This window comes from Choristoneura fumiferana, chromosome 3 (assembly GCF_025370935.1).
Source record: "Choristoneura fumiferana chromosome 3, NRCan_CFum_1, whole genome shotgun sequence".
Lineage (NCBI taxonomy): Eukaryota > Metazoa > Arthropoda > Insecta > Lepidoptera > Tortricidae > Choristoneura > Choristoneura fumiferana.
Genome location: NC_133474.1, coordinates 8,646,526 through 8,668,233, shown reverse-complemented (window position 1 = coordinate 8,668,233; position 21,708 = coordinate 8,646,526).

Genomic DNA, 21,708 nt, shown 5'->3' with positions numbered 1-21,708 from the left:
TACCTACCTACTTACGTCAGAATCGAGCAATACTTAATAGCAAGTTACCTACCTATCTACTATAGATTAAGTACAATTAAATTATTACACTGAGGTAATAAACCCAGAATTGAAAGAGCCTAACTATGACCATTGTCCATATCGTCGTCCAGCCATCGCCTAGCAGTTTTTGAAATAAATAAATATGTAATTAAAGTAATTTAATTTAAATAGTTACGCGGTACCTTTAACTTTGCAAAACTTAGTACTTAACACAACAAAATTCGAAGCTTTTTGTACCTACTGGTGGTTTACACATAACCAAATAATGGATGAACTAACCCGGTGTCAACTAAGGTTGACTAACGCCAATCACCCATGAATACATAACCTTATATAACTATAAAGAAATTATTTAAAAACAAAAGCTACTTATATGCCCTAAGTTCTAACCTAATAGTAGTAACTAAAAAGGTCGCAATTATCACGAACTCCACGCATACATACAACCTTATCGGAACCTCAACGTGATAAAGATGTGGAACCCTATCTCGAGGAACCTTGTCGCGCGGAACCCTATCTCGAGGCACCCTACTTTGTCGAACGCTATTTGAGAATTCTAAGACGAAGAATCTTATCTCCTCCTAGTAAGTATCATAAGACAAGTAATCCTTATTTCAAAACCCTTACCACGATGAACCTTATTCTTGGGACCTTAACTCAATGAAATCGGGGAAGTCGGAGAATTCGAGGAACATCTGAAACATCGCAGGCATCCAACACGTCCAAGACATCCAGGACCTTTCAAGACCCCAAAGAACCTCAAAGGACCTCAAAGAACCTCAATGAACCTCAAAGAACTAAAAGGAACTAAAGGCTCGAAAGAACTAAAATAATCCTATTCACAATACCCTAATATCATGAAGTGATAAAAACATCAACTCGTCGATAAAATACTTCGGCGATTCGTAATCCGAGAGACTTGGAACCCTAATTTAAAAAAGTTTCAAACAAAACCCGCACTCAAATCGGTCCACCCGTTCAAGAGCCACGGCGCCACAGACAGACAAACAGAAAGACACACAGACATACACACAGCGGCCAACCCCACAACACCCTCCTTCCGCGTCGGGGCCAAAAGTACCTACAGCTGAAAAATCCCACTCGCGTACTCGGATAGAACCCTTTCGCCCCATACGCCATGGTGACATTTCATAAACCTGCCAAAGAAATCCCTGCGAAACTAATTGAGAAAAGGTTCCTCCTGTGCGCTAATACTATCCTAACAGCGAATTGCCCTGTTAAGTTAATACTGAAATAAAATAGGTAAGTCAAGGTTTAGATTTAAAGTATACACCCCCCCGACTATATAACTATAATTATAATAAACTATTACACCCCCCCGACTTTTCAACTTTATAACCTTATAAACTATAATAGAACTGAACTACTAAAACGCACGACTGGGCTTACGTGGAAATCTCGCCAAAGCCCTCCCTGTCCGAGTGGAGGCCTGCGCTCAACAGCGGAACGCATATATGGCTAGTATGATGATGATGACTAATTTTACCGTCTTGTCCTAAGTCAGAGTGAATTAACCTCATACATCACCCCCAGAGCCAATAAAACTGAGTAATAACCACGTAATAACTAATAACACAACAATACAACAACACAACCTAAATTTACCTACTACTGCCTATCAATTCGATTCAATTGTACCTCTAATCATTTAGAACGTAAAATTAATTATATTTCGAATACACATACCTACAATTCGTACTTGACTGTACTTGATTCCCGGCCTACATGGAACTTTTCATAGTAAATAGTTACATTTTTCTGAAGCAATGTGTATCGAATGACGCTAAATATTATTACGACACGGTTCCCACAGAGTATTTTATACATACATACAAACTGAACTGACGGTTCCGTGCCGGTCTATGAACCAAACCGGATGACTGTACCTACCTATACCTTTGTTATGAGGTATATATACAGATAAACAGATTAATATTTATTTAGTAAAATAGACATAAACTAAACGTAGCAACCTATGAATTATAATTATTACCTTTTGTACCAAACGCGACACATTCATTATAAAAACTCGGGTTATCCAATATCTCCGAGCAACAAAAAATTTTGTTATCTAAACTAAGTTCGATTTGACTATGATAGACAATAAAAATGTACCTGTATTACCCAAACAAAACTGAAATTAAATTTCAACTTTTACGCTAAAACCAAACAAAATAATGACAGAAAACTTATCCTTTACTCCAACTTGGCTGTATGGCCGTATGCCCTTTACTTTTCTGTTTCCTTTCCTAGTCTATGGATTATTAAAAACAAACAACTGTGTCTATACGACGGCGAGCCTACTCCGAATCCGAAACTCGAACATCGAAGCCCGTATAGCACCGTCCCGCTCGCTCCCGCATCAAACACTATAAGCGTCAGAGGAACCGAACGATACGAACCCCGACCTCACGAACCTCGCAGTAGCCCTACAGGTTACCTACTTTCTTTGACTTGACTGACCTAGATTATTGACCTAATTGTTACTTTTAAACGATTCCAAAGAAGACAAGCAATTCAATGTGCAATTCAAGTAATCCAACTAATATTTAATGCAAAATAACCTAGCGACTGTTATGTTTACGTCTCAGACGATGCCTACCTACTCCAAGTTAAACACGTAAGGTGATAAACTATGTGATAAAAGACTGAATAATGGAGTGCGAAAATGTGTAAAATTAGTGTAATAAACTATGAACTATGAGTGAACACCGGACATGCAGTGATTTAAGTGGATAGAATTGGAAAACACAGTGACGGAACTTATTCATTAAGCATATAAAATTGGAAAACACTGTGACGGGACTAAGTCAGTGGACAAAAACCGTAGTATGTGAAAGGGTTTAGTTCTAAGCAATTATGTAAAATTCAAGTAAAAATCTACTTTACGATTGTGTATTATGTTATTTCCCTTATCAATATTAATATACCTGCCCTATAAATTATAATTTCGAACGATAAAACTACAAATAAAACCAAATCTTTACTCTCACTTCCATTCCACGGCAACACTGTGCCCGGCTATTGCTTTTACTAAAAACACAACAGCTGGGCATTCCCTGCCTATCTAGAAAACCTGCCTGAATATCTGTCTGCCTATAAGAGATTGAATAACTTAATAAATTCTAGAAATAAGTTCTTAAAAAGTCAAAATAATGATTACCAGATTTTAACAATACACCTAATGGTAACCTACAATAAAACTAAAAGTAAACCTACTGCTAAGTAATTCAACTGATCATAAATCCTGGTCACGGCACCACTGTAACGAACCCCCCCCCCCATATATAAACTTTTTCCTTCTCTCAGCTAAACCTAAAGCTACTCTACCAAGCTCAAAAGCTCAAAAGCTAAACCTAAAGCTAAAAGCTCCTAACTCCTATAGCTAACTGTTACTTAAATCAAAACTCCTAAGCTCAAAGCTATGACCTACCTATGTGCAGCCTACCTATATAACTAGAGCTTATGAGTCCTACTGAGATGTCTGAAACCTACTATATGATAGCGTGATGATGTGAATTGGCCATGTGATCGTCTAGTGGTTGTCTAGTGCCTAAATAAAATGATTGACCCTTCGTTGTGTCCGTCCTAGGTAACCCATACGGTACTTTTAGTGAAGAAGTAAAGATTGGTTGGTCTGAATTTAAGCTACAACTAATTATCTACCTACCTATAACGCAGCTAAGAACACATTACTAGAAAATAACTAATTTGACTAGGAATATAGAATGGTGTAGTGTGTTATGGAATGCTGTTAGGGGAACAGGGGCAAGTTGTATCCATGACTACTTGAGAGGAACAAGTATAGCTATAAAGTATGACCTTCTGAAATAAAGCGCATTAATAAATGCTTATGGTAGAACATAGTAAAATATCTAAGATTTAAGGAGATTAACCTAGTGATTATATAGGTCTGTGAAGTTTATTAAAATCATGACTTTTAAAACACTTAGCTATAATAACAAACCAAGATTTCTAAAATGCTAAGAAGGGAAGAACACAGGATTAGTAAAAACACAGTGTAAAATAAAAACAGTAAAATAAGCCAAATGAAAACAGTTTAATAAAGCACAAACAAAATGAGAATAAAATAATGTTTCCTTTTGCTATAGTATAATGGGGATATACAGAATACTACCCACACTATAAGGATATTATGTGAGCGATAGGTAGAACAGGAATATGGTACTATAAGTTTTCCATTTTACTTCAGCAATTGGAAATAAGCACACAGAATTAAATGGATTAGTTAAGTAAATAAAGAGCATTCTAGGGCTCAAATGCAGGATAATAAAGTTGTATATAGGTAATATACTTATGTGTCCACCAGGTGATAAAATTCATAAAGTCGGTATATACAAGTCAATTAGAAATAGCATTTGGGTTTTCCTTCCTATAATATAATGGTATGGCAAAAGTACTCTTGCTATAAATAGTTTATTTAATTGATAAATTAACCATAAGAATTTATATGACTTCTATTTTCTAATAAAAGCTCACAACATTCCAGTGATTAGTTAGTCAATAGTATACAGCAAATTCTCATCTGCCTATCAGTTCTAACTTTTAGCTTTGTTAGTTCCACAATGGTGGAATTCTGGACTCAAGTGCAAGCTAAAATGTTGTACCTAGGTAAAGTATATAATCACAAGCGATAATGCTTGAGAGTTGTTTGTAGATGAAATATATTTTTCTTTGCTATAATATATTAATGTACTAGGTGTTAGGTTTACTCTTACTTTAGCTTGTATTTGTATTGATTGAATACTCATGAAGAATTATAGGATTTATTTGGAAATAATCTACATCATCACTTTCAACGATTAATTATAAGCTTGAGGTTAATGTAGAAAGGGTTAATATATATATATATTATATGTATAACCCCCCCTTACCTCCTACCGTTTATAGACCGGGATTATAGATAATAAATCGGGTATTCTTATCTTACCAAGTAAAGGCAGATTGTTAGTTTTGCAGGTAAGTAGTATTCATTCACTACCTATAGAATACCAACCAACTTAATATCTATTGGATGGAGGTAATGGTCTCCCCGTCTGTACAGTTAAACACAATATAAGTTACCCACTTTAAGAATACTGCAATTAATTATATTATTGTTTTGTAAGAATCTGTCGATAGCAGATAGTTTATACATTTACGATTTATTCAGTCTGGCTCTCAGTACATGAATAGCGTTCCCCTGTCAAGAATAGAACTTTGCTACATGCCTAGCTTTGACCAAATATAACACATAAATGTCGAGAATTTTCTTTGAATGGAATTATCAGTAGGTATCCCATAATTGTGTCAACCTCAGACATAGAAATTTTAATAAGTATTTTTTTTCTTTTATGTTTTCTATTAAGTCCCTAAGCACACATATAATATATATATATATATAGCACACAACAGTAAATGAGTAAAGTTAACAAGGGCGTACTTACATGACTCGTTGCACAAGATAAAGAAATACATATCTGACCTCACAGTTCCTGGTTCCTGGGTAATGGTGACCGCGGAGATTCTAGCGGGGGTTTTCGTTAGCACCGCAAGGTATCCAACCCCGAGGCTCAAATCAGACCTCACAGAATAAAGAACTAAGCTGGAAGACTAGTAGCAAAGGAACCGAAACAAAACGCATGGGTACTCCCCTAGCGACATCGGCTCCGCTACCACCCCGCCAGCTATTCACAAACACAAAAATGAAGCCTGGAGAACTAACAGCGAAAAGACCGAAACAAAACGCGTGGGTAACCCCAGCGACATCGGCCTAGCACTGCCAGCCCGCCAGCTTATATACAAATAAAATCGCGTAGTTACTATGTAGATCAATTACCCAGCAGCGTAACGACCTGCACTTGAAAGAACCCAAAGTTGACTATCCGTTCCTACGAGCCGCAGCCCTTTTTATAGTTTTTTTTGTGCGACAGCGTGTATTCCTGCTATAACTACATCTACCCCACCTGCTAATACTACTAACACTCCTACATTTCCTGCTCTATAAGCACTTCCTGTTTCCCCAGCTACTAAGGCGCCAGCGCCGTTAAGAGGTTTTCTTAATATTGCTGCGCCTCCGGCCGCCTGCGTTCCCTCGTTTCCGTGCATTTCGGGCCCTTCCGCATATCGCTTCAGCTAAGTCTCGCGCATCTCGCGCGCTTTATGCTCCTACGGTTACAACTGCGCTTCCTAACATCCAAGCGTCTACAACTACAGTAGCTATTCAAGGTTTTCCTACAATTCATACGACTGCGCCTACACCTGTGTCTTAGGTTACTAAGGAGACAGAGCCGCTTAAGAGGTTTTATGTAATACCGGTGTTTGCGTACACAGCTAAGACTCCTGCTATTGCGCGATTCCGTGCGGCAGCGCCTCCCGCGCGTATACCTACACTTCCTGTTACACATACTACTGCAGCGCCAACGGCGTTTCGTGCTATGCGTTTCCGGCGTCCGGAGAGCTTAAGTAAATTCCTTCATTTCCTAGCACTCGTCCTACTGCAGAGACAGCGGCGTTTCGAGTATCGCGTTTCGAGCTACTTAACCAACAGCTACACTTCCTATTCTTTCATAGACAACGGCGTCTCATGCGTTTCGTAAACTTCGAGCTTTTACTGGAACAACTGCATTTCCTATCATACAAGCGTTTAAAACTACAGCTGCTGTTCAAGGTTTTCCCACAATCCATACTGCAGCGCCTATACCTGTGTTTTAGACTACTAGGGAGACAGAGCCGCTTAAGAGGTTTTATGTAATACCGGCGTTTACGTACACAGCTAAGACTCCTACTACAGCGCGATTCCGTGTGGCAGCGCCTCCCGCGCGTACACCTACACTTCCTGTTATACATACTACTGCTGCGTCAACGGCGTTTCGTGCTATGCGTTTCCGGCGTCCGGAGAGCTTAAGTAAATTCCTTCATTTCCTAGCGCTCGTCCTACTGCGGAGACAGCGGCGTTTAGAGCATCACGTTTTCGAGCTACTTAACCAATAGTTACACTTCCTATTCTTTCAAAGTCAACGGTGTCTCATGCGCTTCGTAAACTCCGAGCTTTTACTGGAGTAACTGCGTTTCCTATCATACAAGCTATTACTGGGACAGTAGCGACCCGAGGGTTTTCTACACTTCGCGCCCTTGCGCCTACAACCGCGCTTTCAACTACCAGGGAGACAGAAGCGTTTAAGGAGTCTTATCCGGGAGCGACACCTACTCATACACCTCGACTTACTGCTTTATAGGGCACTCTAGCTATAACGGTGCCTACGTACACATCCCCATCTCCTACTATACGTATTGCTACAACGATAGCGACGGCTCGTGAAGCGCGATTCATGAATCTATGAAGTTTAGTCAGACAGCCCCACTTTTAGCCATAAAGCGTGTTTACAAGACAGCGGTATCAGTACCAACTTCTCTATCTCCCTATGCTCAGCCTATTACAGATACTGCGGCGATTCACGTAGTGGGTTACCTGCGGCCTGAGGGTTTCTGGGTTTATCCGCGCCTCCTATCACATGGGCTATTTAAACGGTAACCGCGGTTCATATGTTTCGTACACTACAAACCCTTGCGTATGTAACTATGTCTTGAACTACCAGGGACACAGAACCGTCTAAAGGGTTACAGTTAATTCCTACACTTCTACATACAGCCAGTCTTTATACAATAGCGTAATACTATGCGACAGCGACGCCCCCTGCCACAAGAATTATTACAAAGTCAACGGTTTCTCTCGCGATCCCGGCGTTTACATATATTCCTACATTTCACGACGTCACATTATATATAACTCAATCTCCTTATGCTTAACGCTCTCCTCGTGCTAAGCACCTAGCTGGATTTCCTGCCTCACTAACTACCAGGACAACAGGAGTCATAAGGAGTATACAAGTACTTGAACTACAACTTTCCCGGGCCCTATATGCCTCCATGTTCGCGCTTCCAGCCGGGTCTTTCACAGTATAAATCACCAGGAACGCATCACCTAACAGGAGTACTACGCGGTTTTACTAAGTCATTCGAGTGTGATAGTAATAGAGTTTGCGAAGGTCAGAACGAGACAGACATATGGCTGTCAGCTCCGAACGATAAAAGAAGAACATTGCAGCTTGAATGGAGTCGCCAGAGTGCGAAAGAAATAGAGTTTGTAAGAGTAAGAGCGAGACAGGTGAACGACTCTGAATAATGAATGAAGAATGAAACGTAAAAGTTGATTCTAAACAATATGTAAAAGAGTTAGACCATGAGACGCACGATACCTTCTTCTCTATCCGCTTTTAATTTGTTTGTGATTATGGCCAAATCCCATGCATTCAAGGTAAATTTTACAATATGAATCACTAGGGAGGCAGCGCCTAATAGGAGAACTACAGATTTTTATTAATGAAAGTGTTAGAACGCGAAGGAAATAAAGTTCATAAAGGTTGTAATGAGATAGTCATATTATCACCGTAAGATGAATGGAAGCGAAGGTTAGTTCTAAGTTTGAATAATGTATGGGCTGTGAAAATCGAAGAGCTTTATTGTTTTATCATCAAGTATATTATATTTCATTTGAATCCATGTATTCACTTGTGATTAAATATAGTCACCCTTTCTTTTAATGTGATCATTTAGGTAAATAAATAAGCGATTCACCAAATAATAGAGACCAGACGTGGTAAACAGCAGAGGCTCATTTAATACATTGTGAACTTTGCAGTAGTTATTTAATTTTATAATTATTTATTTATTTATTCATATATTTGTGAACGAAGCGGTACAAGATGTCTCTTGTTCCGTTTCAAGGGGTTGATTAAAACATGCTGTGTGTAAGTATTACATAACCATTTAGCCGCTAAACTTTAGCGTCAGATAGTGGGGTAACCACGAAATCAGGTAAATTAATAAGTAAATATTTTACTAAGTAATTTTAACAAAAACATTAACAGATTTTTGCATATTTTACTAACACCTGTAGTTTCATCTAGAGGTACAGAGTAAAAAATATATTTCTGCTCACTACTTAGGAGTTACCCAGCAGGTAAATATTACCATTACTTGGAAGTTAAATAACTCAGACATCTTATTTTACTCATAGCTAAGCGGATCTGGCATTCCAAGACTGCTCTTTGTCATTAGGCGTTCGACAATCGTTATTAAATTCAGAACGCGACCAGCAGACTTCTTTTTAATATTCCAATTCGCTGAGGCACTGAAAATATTAGGCATTCAGTCAGCCTATTATGAAGAATTCACTGAGACGTTCAATGAATTTTTAACTAATAAAGTTTGTCTACCTCATGATTTTTAAATAATTTAGTTAAAAATTAGCTGCAGTTCTTTTTAGTATATCGATTTTGTCCTTTTAGAGTTCCGTAGTCCTACAAAGAATCTTATAAGTTATAACTAGATTTGGGAGTTTAAGCGATGGAGCATTACTGTTGACAAGCTGAAACGGCGTCACGATCCTCAGCAATTATTATATTTTTATGATTGAATGAATGAATAAATATTCATAAGATTTTTAAAAAAGAGTATGTTGTTTAAATTGTCATGGAATTAAATGCCTTGTAAAAAGAAAATAAACATTTGTTTTTTGAAACTTAGAAATAAAAAAACCGGCCAAGAGCGTGTCGGACACGCTCAAGATAGGGTTCCGTAGCCATTACGAAAATAATCAAGTAATATTATGTGCGTTATAACACATTTAAAACACTACAGTCTAATTTATTACCAGAAAAAGAGCGTATCTTCACAGCACTTACGTCCTTTTGTTGAGAAGCGCAGTTTTTCGGCAATAACTCAAAAACGGTATATCCGATCATGTTGAAACTAATTTTCGTTGAAAGTATTTATTAAGCGTTACCTTTCCACAATTTTTGCTACTTCGGGAGCGATTATTTCCGGAAATCTTCACTTATTCAAAAAAGTTTTTGAGAAACCTTACAATCTTTTCAAAAGAGCTGTCGAACTGTGTGGCCACGATGATGCGAGTTAATTAAAAAGATAAAAATAGATACGTAGCCCGCAATGTCGCCATGGCGTCCCGGTGAGGCAGGGCTCTTAGAGCGCATGAAATAATACACATCCTCAACTTGTCAGAAAATGAAACATCCATGCAAATCAGGGCTGGGGCGTCTCAGCATTAATGCTGAGCCAGTGTCCGATTCACAATCGCAATGACACTTACTATCTTAGTACCTATCTTACTATCCTATTCAATAATATTGTTGTGTCTTGTGTAGAGTGTGGTCTATTGATGTGTTGTGAATAAATTTACTTCTTTCTTTCTTTCAAATTACTTTTCTGAATTACATTTTCGTGTGATTCTTTGAACCAATTATGAAAACGACTTTCCAACGTACTTCTGTCTAAAATTAACCATGTCTTAAGTGGGCATTCATGAATATTCCACCAAACTGTATGCGAAATCGGACCCGTCCCCGGTCCCATACAATTATCCTGCGCGGCGTTCATACATACCGCCCATTATGTGTGACCTTCCGTAGACAAGCAGTAATTTAACGCAATTTCCAAAGGATTATGACTTTGGTTTGCAAATGGCTGGAATAATTGGAATCCGTTCCTTATTGAAGGCCTTTTATCGACTTGCGAATGCGAAGGTACCTTTAACCGTAACCGTATAAAGGTTTATTTGCTTTTATCGGTTACAGTAATTCTGAGCTGGATTTAGAAACTTGACCGCTTATAAAAAACAAATGTATACAAGGAAGCTGTGGTAACTCAGTGGTTTTACCTATGACATTTCAAGCAGAGGATCGTGGGTTCAAACCTGAGTTTCAGAACTCATGTACAAAATTTAATTTAAAAAAAAACCTTGCACACTCCTGCAAAGCATTTTGACTGTGACTTGATCTTGACTTTATAATAAACTGACAAGGCATTTAAATGTGAAACTACTTATTTACTTAATTATTTTCTTAGCCTTTACCAACATGCATGGGGTTTAAAACTACATAAGTACGCGAACATGATTAATATTCTTGCTATCTTCACACAGTTATTGGCCAAAGAAAAAGGAGCAATACGCGTCCCCGAATTTCATTAATAATGCGTCCTTCTCCGAATTCCCGAAGGATCTTTTATAGGGTTTGGAATCGTTTTGAAGGGTTGCAGTGTAACGAGCGGCAGTTAATCCTGGCAGGCCGAAGTTTTTAAATAACTATGCCCTATAAAATCCCTCCATCAATTGTTTTCGAACAAAAACGTTCTCGATAGATCGTCAAGTTCGATTGATTTCAAAGGAGTTGTTCTAAATTCGTCACTGAGTTGAGTGACTATGCTAATGAGGGCTATCGTTTTTTGTCTTTCTAGATGGCGCCACTGTTGCGTGAGGTTTTTGAGTATGGCTTTCAAAGTCTGTTATTACGGGCGTGAAAACAAAGTTTAGATTAAAATCATATTTAATACACCTTAAACCGTACCATAAAAATATCGAGCAACCACAGTGTTGCGTAGTCCCGTTTTGTTCGGAAAAAAAGGGAAGGACAAAAGTTTCCAAAAGGCAAAACTGTCTCAAAACACAAACATTCATTGCCCCGTAACGCATAATTGCCATAATTAATTTCAGGTAATGCAAAATATTCACAAAATTATTCTAATTATAAATAAACCCGCGTAGCTCACCCAAAAACTATGAGATTTGACATTTCGGAGACCTCACGCTACACTAGCGCCTCTAGCGGCGAATTTATTCGCGATAGCCCTCATTGCGTACACTCTTCTAAGTCGTCATTTACTACAGGATTGGAATCGTCACATTACTTTTTTAGATGTAGATAATAGCAACATGTTTCACGAATTCATACGTGATAGCTCTCATTCCATAGAGTTAGATATTTGACATACTCTGTTTACCATTAAACCATGCCACACGAATAAATAAACATGTTTAAGCGCTATCTTTGCCACCTACCTAGAGATATCGGTGAAGTACTACAAAGAGTCACCCGCAAGGAATGGAAATATCCCGTCCGCAAAAACCGAATTGCCGAATGAAACCGATTATCATAGGCGGGTGAGCATCCCATCAGAAGCATGCTCCGCTGAGCGGTGAGGGAAACTTTGACTCGACACGTAATTACGGGAACATACATTACAGGAATCCACGAAACGGGAATAAAATGAGCCTCCGACAGTGACGGGATTGGTTGCGGTTCAAGTGTCTATTGACATTAACGAGCTATCTGTAGATAGGCTGTTTCCTGGATATACAGTCAACTACAAGGATTACTGTTCAACGCGGCGTTACTAGTTGGTTGAATTTTGTTTATTTCTCAATAGATGTCGCTATCTCGTTTAAGTACAATTCCTAAATGGTGCTATTAAGATTTTTGTAGCAGCCTGTTCGTTGCGGAATCAATGGATATATCTCAATAAATATCTGACTCCATATGTAACCGAGGCCGAATTAAATAAAACTATCACGTGGTACGGTGAGTGTTTGCTCTTGGCTATAATATGGAGTAAAAAAGATAGATAGCCGTGTGTTCACATCCTGCACTTCACAGAGCACATGCCTTGATGCGCCACAACACAGCCATGTCATGCCACGCCATGCCATGCCATGTCATGTTTGAATTAATGTCATTCCCTAAGCAACCGCCGTCTTATTCTAGTCTTATTCACATCGGTGCGTTCGGTCAAAGTTACGAAAATATGTCTAGGTACATGGCCTTAAAGTTAAGTCAACAAAGTCGTGTGTACTTAGTAGCTACTTATTTTTGTAACTTTGGCCTTATCGATATTTTTTATTATGGAATTATTTATGTAGTGTTTTTTTTGCAACAGTGAATTTGAATGGTGAAAATTTAGGCAATCCAGAGGAGATTACGTTGTTACGGGGTCAGGCTACTGCTATACTACTGGTTACTGTACGGTGTTGGTATTGATGGGACCAAATAAATCTTTCTTTCTTTCTTTCTATGAATGAATGAGATAATGGGATAATGGGGATAATGGGGGTGAGTAAGAAATAAAGAAAGAAAAAATCATTTAACCGTGACAACCTTTGAAATAAGAAAAAAAAAAGTTTATGCATGTCACGAGAGTGATACTTACATAGATAGTAGACAATGAATGCGATAGGTACACCCATTACTCTCGTGATTATACCGAACAGGCCGTCTCGCAGTTTCCAATCTATCGGGAATAATTAAGCATGGACTGCATATTAAAATGATTTCTGGAAAACCACAAAGGAGAACAACGATATGATACCTACTTATCTGTTCGAAATATTTTACTCTTCTTTTTGATAGTGGCTTATTAAAAAAAACTCTACAGTTTAAGTACCTGAAACAACTGTGTCTATCTATTGATGGTATTAAAATTTCAATAAATGATGATCGACTCCGAGGCTAATTAGCTGGCTTACAGAAGCCGATACTAGACTACATTCTAATTAAATGTATGGAGTCAAATTAGGGCCACAGCTTGCAATTTCAACTGCCATTTCAATAAACATAAGTAGCTAGTTAGAAAAAGTAAAAGTAAAATTCTTTCTTAATTGGGGTGCGATACTCACGTGTTCTATTAGTAAAGGTAAAGTGACGATCTCTTTACATTTAAATGATTAGAATGGACAGATTTTTATAATTCAAAATAGTAAAGCTTTAGTCATCTCAAAAACTTGCGTTTTAACTGTAAATAGATACATAAGATAAAGATTTATATTTCGATTTCGATAATAACCGATATATGTTTCTTTATACGGCATTTGGAATGAGATTGAATTTCGAACGTGCTCCATTTAGATGTGTCAGTGGCATGACAACGAACTGACGGTAAGTAACCGTAAGTCTTACCATAGTAAAGTTACGTGATGCGAATTTGTTTTGAGAGGGAGTGGATTATTTGGCCGGAAATACATGTCTGTAGCACATTTTTGTGCGAGTACCTGGCACAAATAAAATATGACAAGAGAATGCAAGCTTGCAACAGAAATGAGCAAGCCACAGTATATCCCCAGTATTAAAATTGACCATGTTCACGTTAGAAACTTATAAATAACAAAAGCTGAAAATTTACCTTAGTTTTTCTATGTAAGTAAATGATTTTCAAATTGACAACCCAAAATTGCAATTTAGAGATGTCAATTTAAATGGTATTTAAGACAACTGAGTTGACGTGCTCCTCCTTTTTTGAAGTCTGCTTGAATGAGATTTCAATGATACCTCGCTAAACAGCATCAGCATTAAGTACGGCTTCCTTTAATTTATGTACAAAAATGTTACTTGTCACTAACTCAAAGCGCCAAATAATAATCAAAAACAAAGGCCGTCAAGGATCGTTTAAGAGCCGAAAAAACCAGAGGGTTCTTTGTCTCTGTTTGATACAATGGGATCCTACTTGAAGATTTCAGCGTGTCAGCCCAATAAAGATCAGCTTAGATGTGTATACTATGCCAATTTATAACGCAGCGTAGGTAATTTGAAACTTAGGTAAGAGCACTTAATTGGACGACTGGATAGCCCGTGCTTAGAAAAGCTTGATGTCTCAAGTTTGATTCACGCGTGAGTGCGTACATGCATGTGAGTGTTTGTTACATTTTCACATTAAATTGGCTTGATGGATGTAGATGACATTTGATATGTAGATAGCTGAATCTTTAAAATATGTCATTCCACTTTTAAATCCAATATTCCCACGGAACCGGACTCTAACGATATATTATTTTCGATGAATGTTCTTCATGCAACGTATAAAATGAAGAGCGAAGCCTTGGGCAAAGCCTAGTCTACCTGATACAGGGTGAAATTTAAATTGTGATACAAAATTAGAGTTTCTAGCTCAGTTTATGCTGAACAATTTAATGCATTCATTCATTTGTTAAAATTAGTCTGATGAAATTTGGGAATTACATACATTTAGTTTGTGATTTATTCACCAAAGTATGGAATGGAAATCGCTTGAAACACTGGTTATACTTAAACAATTAAATTTCAACCGGTATAATAGGCATTATAATGCAACTGAAACTTATCTTTCTAAAAACATCTTCAAAGGTTTAAATTCTCCAAACATTAGCGATCAGTATTTGATCAGAATAATTAAGCACCTAGCCGTCGAGAATTAATCAATAAGTTGGACTCGGACACAAATTGGCGTCCATTCTAAAGTTGTAACGTTCGATCCAGCAACATTTCAGCTCAAAAGTAATAAAACTTGACTTGCTACCACTAAAGGATACTTAAACTTGTAAAGTGGTTTAAAACTTTGAGCTGAACGGTACGTTGCGGAAGCAGTTTTAATTTAAATAAGTAAGTGTTCCTGTTCTTTCTTTTTTTTTTTGAGCATTTTATCTTATTTAAACGCTGCTCGTAAAAAAATTATACTCATTTGATCCTTAGATGAGTTTGACGAGTATAATTAAAAATATAAAAATTTACGTCTATTCCCTATTGGCTATTTTTAGGATTCCGTACCCCATTAGAAAAAAAGGAACCCCTATGGAGTCACTTCGTTGTCCATTTTTGTGGGCTCTGTATGTTTAAAGCTATTTACTCAGGATAAATAAAATGGATAGATAAATGAAGGTCAAGGTGAAATAAGTAGGTAATATTTTAGGATTCTGTACCTCAGTCGGCAAAAAACAGAAGCGTGATAGGGCCACTTCGTGGTCCGTCCGTCTGTCTGTCAAAATAAGATCCTTTTTCTCAGAATCACGTGGAGGTATTTGATAAAACTGAAATTAGCGCTTAGTGAAAATATAAAACCTCTAAGTCAACGCAATTAAAAGATACAGTCATTGAAAAAGCAAAAACCCGACTGCGTTAAAAATACTAAAAAGAAGAAAACAAGACGTGGACGTAGTGGTCTACAACTCTGTTAAGTAGTAACTTAAACTTCAACAGTCGGGACCCATTAGGTACCTACCAATAATTTTTGAGCTGGTCGCGATTTGACTGGGTCCCGACTGTTGAAGTTTAAGGCCACTAGGTCCACGTCTTGTTTTCTTCTTATTTTTTTTTAACGCAATCGGGTTTTTATTTTTAAATTTATTGTTTTATTTTGTCCTTTTTTGATATTACTGTGGAAACGGCAAATATAAATACATGACTTGAAAATATTTCTGTAATCTCTTTTTAAAATCCCTTCATTTTGATACCCTACTTAAAAGGTTTGAATAAAAATTTTTTTTTAACACAATTTGGCGCCTAAAATCCACCATTTAGACTTTTTAAGAATTGCATGTATGTACTTAGTGTCACTCGTGCTACCAAGACGAAACCAATAACGTATCATTTATCAAAATTGGTTCCACCGTTGAGTAGTTACGAGAGGACATAGGAATAGACATACATATGTACGGGTCGAATACATAACCCTGCTTCTTCGCAGTCGGGTAAATAGGTGTTTCTAGACAATTTCCCGGGAATCAAAAGCCATTGGGTAGTATACATTTGTCTTGAAACTTTGAATTTGGTAAGAAGGTGGCCTTTATAGTACAACCAATAAAATAATATGAAAATGTTATAAAATTGATAACTAATCGAAAATGATCCCACACTGCGTACATTTTGCCTAAGAGCAGAGCTCTACTAATACCGGATGAATATCCGGTATTAGTAGAGCTCTGCTCTAAAGGTTTTTTTTATTTTCTTCAGAGCACTCTAAAATGCGGTAAATTTTTTTTTTTTTTACACACACAACTGTCACTACAGGTTTACGAGTATCCTAATTCAACAGTGTGGATCCTAATTCAACAGTGTAAGACACATGCATTGAATCGAACATAGCAGACTGAATGCCATACATAATTAAGTGAACCAAATTCCATTACTTTTTATTAGGTTGCTAAAGCAGTTGTACTGTAACTGTCTTTTTTGATGTTTTAATTTGCCAATTGTAATTTTTTTGCTTACTAAACTAAAGGGTAGTGGCACAAAAGGTATCGTTGACAAATATATTATTTTATACGTGAACAAGAGAAACATGTTTAGTACAGATAAAAATGTGCAAGCTTTGTAGTCCTCTGAGGGGTTAGCCCTAATTATAGCCCTTTTAGAAACTTTTTCAGCCGTTTTTGTGTAAGTATCACCAAGTAGGTAGCTACATTTCACTACAATCACTATAAAATTTTATCGCAAGGGCAGGGTTGTTATTAGAAAAAAGAACATCATTTAGGTACGTATCCTCGCTCCGCTCAGCTATTTCCATCAGAGCTGTGCTGTACTGTTACGACTCTTTTTACGTCAAGGTGTCTTTCACCAATGAATTTCCGCAGGTGGTCGAGTTAGGTTGGCTGAAATCACTGTAAATTTCTTTGGTTTTTTTTTTAATTCTGGCTGGCAAATTTTTTAGTAAGTGATTGATGTTCAAATTCTATCGCGTCAAAGGCTGAATATTCTGAAATAATTTAAGACACTTCGTTTTAAGCTATAGGTGAACAAATGGTAATAAAAAAAATATTGTTTGGATTTTGATGCAGTGTCCTTTTTATAGGACTTATTGTAATTTGAGATCGAACTCACTAATAAGTTATAAAACAAAAATGTGACTTGGGCCGCTGGAGCAACCATGTGTTCCAACGAAAGACTAGCGCCGGCTGCAAGGATGACATCATGCATTGGGACTAGGTATTTCGTGACAATTAGTTTGTTTCTGTGTTTTTCCGTTTAACAACAAAATTTCATGAATAAATGTTTTTATTTCTTTCAAAAATACAGTTTAAAGAAGTACTGGAATGAAGTAAAACATGAATAAATTCCCGAGAAAACTTATTCAAATAACATGGTTTTGACGTTACCATTCAGCACGCTCGAGTGATCTCGACGGAATAATAAGACTAAGTTCCCGTTTTAATTAAATCGAATACCTTATTGTCGGTAGTGTTATTGTCGGATGTAATGAGATTACATTTTCAAGGAGTATTTTGAATTAGAATGGAAGGTGGAGCAAAAACGTGGATTGTTTGTAAGAGTTTAATTCTAGAAACGTTAAGTTAAAGGATAATCTTTGTTTTGTTGTAAATGTTATGAGAATTAATTTATCAAACATGTTTATTATGTACCTAATGCACTTGGCATGTTTTGTAAAAAGTGAGCGTGTTTTTTTTTGTTCTAGCTGCAATATTTTACGAAAAGTTCATTGAAATTAACAGTCACAAAGAAGTGAGAGTCAATCAAATAATATAAGCAACATACCTACGAGTACATAATGTGTCAAATACAAATAAAATTAATGACTGAAATAAACTTAACTACATATTTTTTCGTTTGCGTTATGCGGTTCCACTACACGGCGAAGTAAACATTTTCATAGATTGAATTTGGGTACATAATGGTACAATTACATTGATACGTTAACAAAAGCTTTATCGTTACCAAACATTCGCTAGCCGAAATAAACAAACAGTTCACTACCTATTGTCACTTCCATGAAACAATTCAAAGGGAAAATATCACGCAAAGCAGTAATAAAAAGTAAGCCAGTTTGTCAGCGCTTTTGGCTCGGTTTCAAGCTTAGTTTTGTTAAACAGCGGGTATCTTTTTGTATTCTGTTTTTATATCAAAAAATATATTCGGCGAGATTTGTATTTTTTGAGCTTATCTCTGACATTTTGTAAGCGAATATGAGACGTCGATAAATCGAAAAGTCGTTTACGTAAGTGTGGGCGAGCGAGGTGTAAGTAGAAGGCCGGTTGCGAATAAAAGACTGGAAGGACTTTTTACTTATAGAACTTTTCTGTTGGATTTTTTTCTTAAATCCACTTCTTGGATTGGAAATGTAATATTCTGCTACTTATTGAGTTACTAATAAAGCACAAGCACCGCTAACTTTTCTGCAATACGTAGGAACTAGTGTTACCGCATTATCGATGGTTCCACGATAGATTTCATCGATATCGTAAGTCATGGTAACACTATTGCTGAGTACAATATCGATACTATCACAGTTTTACTAAGCAATACTAGCGAAAGTATCGGTAGGTACTTTGGTTTTTCTGAGCATCAAAATTATCTATAGTATCGATACTATTATTCACAGCTTTGCGCTTATTCAATATTGTCTTGTTTCGAGCTGTCGATATGTATAGATACGTAGTTATCGATAGATTTTTTTATTACCAAGCTTAGCAATGAGCATTGAACACGGAACGTTGAGGAACGGGGTTCGATTCCAGAAGCGTAGTTTCATCTTTTCTAGTTTTTAGGGATCCGTACCTCAAAAAGAAAACACGGAACCCTTATAGGATCACTTTTTGGTCTGTTTATTCTCGGGACGCATGGAGGTATGAAGCAGAAATTAATATTAAATACTTAGGTCTGCTACCCCTTTAGTAAACGGGGTTGTAACCATAAAAATGAATTAAAAAAACAGTTAATAAAAAAAAACTAGTTTGATAGTGATATTTTTACTAAAAGCTACCGATAAACTATCGACATACTTGCTGTCAATATTCGACTATTGATCGGCAACACTAATACGTACATATTTTCGTGAATTTCTCGAGCAAAAACTGAAGGTCGTGTACCGAATAGGTGACTTAATAGCGCGACATCCTTCCTTCGGCTTCCGATTTCGACACACAATAGATAGTCCCCGGCAGCTATATCCCACTTGATAGATTGTAACAATATGACTTGTTTTATTTTACCTTGAGGAAAGCTTTAGTCACCACTAGATTCGCAGTGATACGGAGTTGTGCCGCAGTCAGGTTACGATATTTCATTTACATTTTAATTACTGATACATCCTTATCGTAGGCAGGGGAATTAAAGCTCCTTACAATGTAGATTTATAGGGTAATTGAAGTAAGTTATATATTTCCAGTATCATATAAGTTATGGAGATTGATTTCTTAGGCATAAAATAGCGCCAACACTAAATTTTATTCAGTCGATCGCTACAATTTCGTCGTTCCCATGGGTGCATAAACTACATTCATTCTTTATGCGTGCCTACTTCTTTTAAACTAAACTATTTACCATTGATTCAGTATAACCATTTGACATCGCTATCTGATAATAGTATTTAACTCTAAATCAAATTGCTCCTTAGAAAGAGGAACAATTGAGGTTACACTAAACTATCCTAAAAAAAATAACTATTATATACAGTTCGCCCAAGTCTTGTCCCTGAGAAAGAGTGCCCATAAGGCTGCTGCATTTCCGTGCTGGATCGTGATTCCAATACGTGGGCGAGAAATGCACCAGCCCTATGGTCATTGGTAATTTCGAATAAAGAGGTAATTTAAACAATCTATGTACATTATGCTGCCGGGTGAATAGAAGAGGTATTACAACATCTGCAAATGTGTACTTGGGCTTACGGTAAATTTCGAATTGATGTTTATTTTTACTTTGTAATTATCAAATCCAAAAAGTTTAACGAATAAATTTTCTTCGCTCGGCGATACTGACGCGGCGCCACTGTCGCGGCAACAGTGACGCTGCGTTCGAACGTTACTTCATACGTTTCCGTATTGCATAATACTATCGCTCTATCGCCGCGTTACTGTCGCTGCGTTAGTGACGCCGGAGCCGCTCTACTCGGAAGTCTACCTTAAGGTCGCGGTGAGCAAAGTGACTGTATTAGTTCAAAGTACTAATACAGTCACTTTGTTTTCACCCCAGTTTTCAACACTTTTAAAATGTAAGAGCAATTTTTCTCCAATTAAGACCGAACGTTCCTCCGTCTAAAAATGAAGTCGTTTTCCACAGAACCTGACCGGATAAGCCTCGAAAGTCGAAAGTTACTTTGAAGGTAACAAGACAAGAGAAGCTGCTTTATAAAGATAAGGCGTCTGTGAAGAAGCGTTCGCCTTGAACTAAGGGGCTACTACGAAATTCAAAAATCGAAGCTCGTATCGTACCGTCTCTTTCATTCTTGTATTAAATAATATAAGCGTCAGCGGGACGAAAGATACGAAGTTTGAATATTGCACATCGTAGTATAGGGCCTGGCCAGCAGGGCTACTACGAAACTCGAAGCTCGAAGTTCGTGTCGTGCGGTCCCTCTCGCTCTCGTTTAAATAGTATTTGTCAGAGGACCGCACGACACGAACTTCGAGTTTCGAGTTTCGTAGTAGCTCTGCTGTATCGTGAGTTCGTGAGTTGCTCGCTTCCCGTTACGTTTTGCGTGACTGCCTCGCTTTCAAACAATGTAGGAGGTTTAGGGAATTGAACCTGAAACAGATGAAAATCTGATGTTATATACATCATTTGATACAGTCCGAGGTCAAGTACTTATTATGTTTACACACTTTTTACATTGTCGCTGTTACTTTATGTTTGAACTTTTATATAAAATTATCAGATGGCATACAGTGACAAGGTACAGTCACCAGCACCAATATCTGACACAACAAGCGTGCATAAATATTTATCTGATACGACTCTATTTTCTAGGCCGAAGGACGTGTCAGATATTTTTGCACGCTCCATGTGGCAGATATAATGCTGGTGACTGTACAAAGTGTAAAGATATCTTTGACCTTAACTGTAACCTACATCAAACAATCAATATTTATTGAAAAGTTGGCTTTAACCCGCGCTTTGCTGTGCAAAACTACCTTGACGTTTCGAAGTGGTCGATAATCATAGTCAATATAGAAAGTCGTAAGTAAATCGCGGTTGGTATAAATTACGAGTATGCTGCATATAATTGGGTTACGTACTTACTTGTTTTCTGTTTTTT